This window comes from Arvicola amphibius, chromosome X (genome assembly GCF_903992535.2).
Source record: "Arvicola amphibius chromosome X, mArvAmp1.2, whole genome shotgun sequence".
Taxonomy (NCBI): Eukaryota; Metazoa; Chordata; class Mammalia; order Rodentia; family Cricetidae; genus Arvicola; species Arvicola amphibius.
The window spans coordinates 27,105,602-27,108,265 of NC_052065.1; positions in this window are offsets into that span (position 1 = coordinate 27,105,602).

A 2,664-nucleotide genomic window follows, 5' to 3' on the forward strand; every position below is an offset into this window, starting at 1 on the left:
ACTTGACCTTGAACTCAGAGATCCACTGGCTTCTGCCTCCGGAGTTCTGGGATTAAAGGTGTGGGCCCCAGCACCTGGTTAATACTTTTGGTTTTGAATGAGTTTATGAAGTACACAGCAAGCCAAAAGTAAAAGAATAAATAGCAAGTGATAGGTGACTGCTTGATTGACAGGTAGACAGCAAAATAGCATTAAATTGGGCAATTAAAACATCCAACAAGCAAAGTGTGGTAGTGCATACCTTTAACTCTGGCACTCAGGAGGGCAGAAGCAGGTGGTGGCTCTCCGTGAGTTCCATGCCAGCCTATGCCAGCCTGTTCTACAAAGAGAGTTAGTTCCAAGCCAGTCAGAGGTCTACAGTGAGACCCTCCCCATAAACAAACAAATGCCAGCTGAAATCAAGGTGCAGCCTGCCGTGCTAGCTCTTCTGGATGCCCTTCCCATGACTTCCTGCTTCTCTGCCACTGCAGGCGTTTTCATATCTCGGGCCAAACCTCTGTTGGGAATGGCTTACCTTCTAGCTGTCTTCAAGGACATGCTGGTTTTACTCTTGGCTTATCCTCTTTCCTCCCCAACACAGATTTAGGGAGATAGGTTCACCCTCAGACAAGGGTCTTAGAGCACACTTAATATAACCTTATTTGAGTCTGAAATGGGAGATTCAACTCCACTCCCAGAGCCAGCTCCTTGGGCAGCTCAAACAGTATCTAACAGTTACAGTTCCACTGTGGTAATAAGAGGCCATGGACAAGAATGAGTTCAGGGAGACCTTAGAGCTCATGACTTTTTTTTTTTTTTTTGGTTTTTCGAGACAGGGTTTCTCTGCAGCTTTTTTAGAGCCTGTCCTGGAACTAGCTCTTGTAGACCAGGCTGGCCTCGAACTCACAGAGATCCGCCTGCCTCTGCCTCCCGAGTGCTGGGATTAAAGGCGTGCGCCACCACCGCCCGGCAAGAGCTCATGACTTTAATCCTAGCACTGGGGAGGCATTGGCAGCCTGATCTCTGTGAGTTCAAGGTCTACATAGTGAGTTTCGGGACAGCGGAGTAGATTTATTCTGGCTGGGAGACCGGGAACTGAGTCTGCCCACCTTCCCAGGGAGCTAGCTGCCTATGCCCACAGGCTTATCAGACTCTGCCTGCCTCTGTCCCTAGGATTCTTTTGCTCTCTCCTTTCATCTCTGCCCCTTGTCACCTAGCAGCCTCCTTCTCAGCTAGCCCATTCTTTTCCTAAAGATTAGAAAGAGGTTGGGCATGGGGTGCATGCCAGTAACCCCAGCACTTTGGAGGCTGAGGTGAGGAGAGACAAGTTTGAAGTCAGCCTAGACTATATAGCTAGTTCCATTCCAGCCAGGGCTACGTACATAGTGAGACCTTGTCACAAACCAACCAACCAACCAACCAACCAACCAACCAACCAACCAACCAACCAACCAACCAACGTGGCACATACCTTCAATCCCAGCAGAACAAGTAAGTAAGTCTCTGTGAGTTCAAAGTTGGCCTGGTCCACAACGTAGCTCCACAGTTCCATAGTTACACAGTGAGACCCTGTGTAACCCTGACTTGGAAAAAAAAACCCCAACTGGATGCAGTGACACACATCTGTAATCCCTAGCCTGGAGCATGCAGCACAGCTACAGAAACAAGGGAGATCCTAGCTTGGTAAGATGGATGGTTAAAAAAACAAATCCTGCCGGATGGTGGTGATATACGCCTTTAATTCCAGCACTCAGGAGACAGAGGCAGGTGGATCTCAATGAGTTTGAGGCCATGATTTTGAGACCAGACCAGTCTGAGCTACATGGTCAGCACTCAGCCAAATGTTTTTTCATGGATAGCCAATATGGATTAATCTTTGAAGACAAATCTTTTGAAGGAGAGAGAGAAAGCATCATGGGAATCTAGAAAGGTCTAAGGGTGCTAAGACTGTCTTAGGGTTAGTAGAATGTTTGAGTAGCATGCCAGAGCCCATGGGCTCAAGCCCAGTATCTCATAGACAATAAAATAGTACACACCTTTAATTCTAGAATTCAGGAGGTAGACGCAGGACTATCAGAAGTGCAGAAGATGTTCTGCTATGAGACCAGCCCTCAGCCCAGACCCTGTCTCAAAAAACCAAACAACCAAAAGCCTACACACATGAAAAACAACAATGAAACCAGAACTGCCAAATCAAAGCAAACAGCAGAAAGGCCTAAGAAATGGAGCCCAGCAAGACAGACTCAAAGGTCTGACCTCAGCGAGCACATTGCTACTCAGATAGTTTCCGGAAGGACCTGTACTTGGGTGGAGATACATGTGACCTGAGAGAGCCGAGTGAAAAGGCCAGGCCGGTTCACCAGGCCTCAGGAGAGGAAAAGGCCCCAATTAACGGCTTTGTGTTTGGAAGGAGGGGTTGGGCAGCACACAGAGCCTTAAACCTTCTGTTAGGGGGAGCAGGGAAACTGCCAGGGTCTGGTCCAAGGATTGTCAAGCAGAGAGCTGGCTTTCATTAATCAGTAATGAAGTACCTAAGCCAGGCCTTGTGGATGGATTTTACCCTAGCAACGTGGGAGCAAAGCAGAGGAACAAACATTTCAAATGCCAGTTCCCTCCCAGCCCCCTGCTTCATGCTGGCTTTTCTCAACAGGCACACAACCTAGACGGGTCCTCACCAGTTGGGTG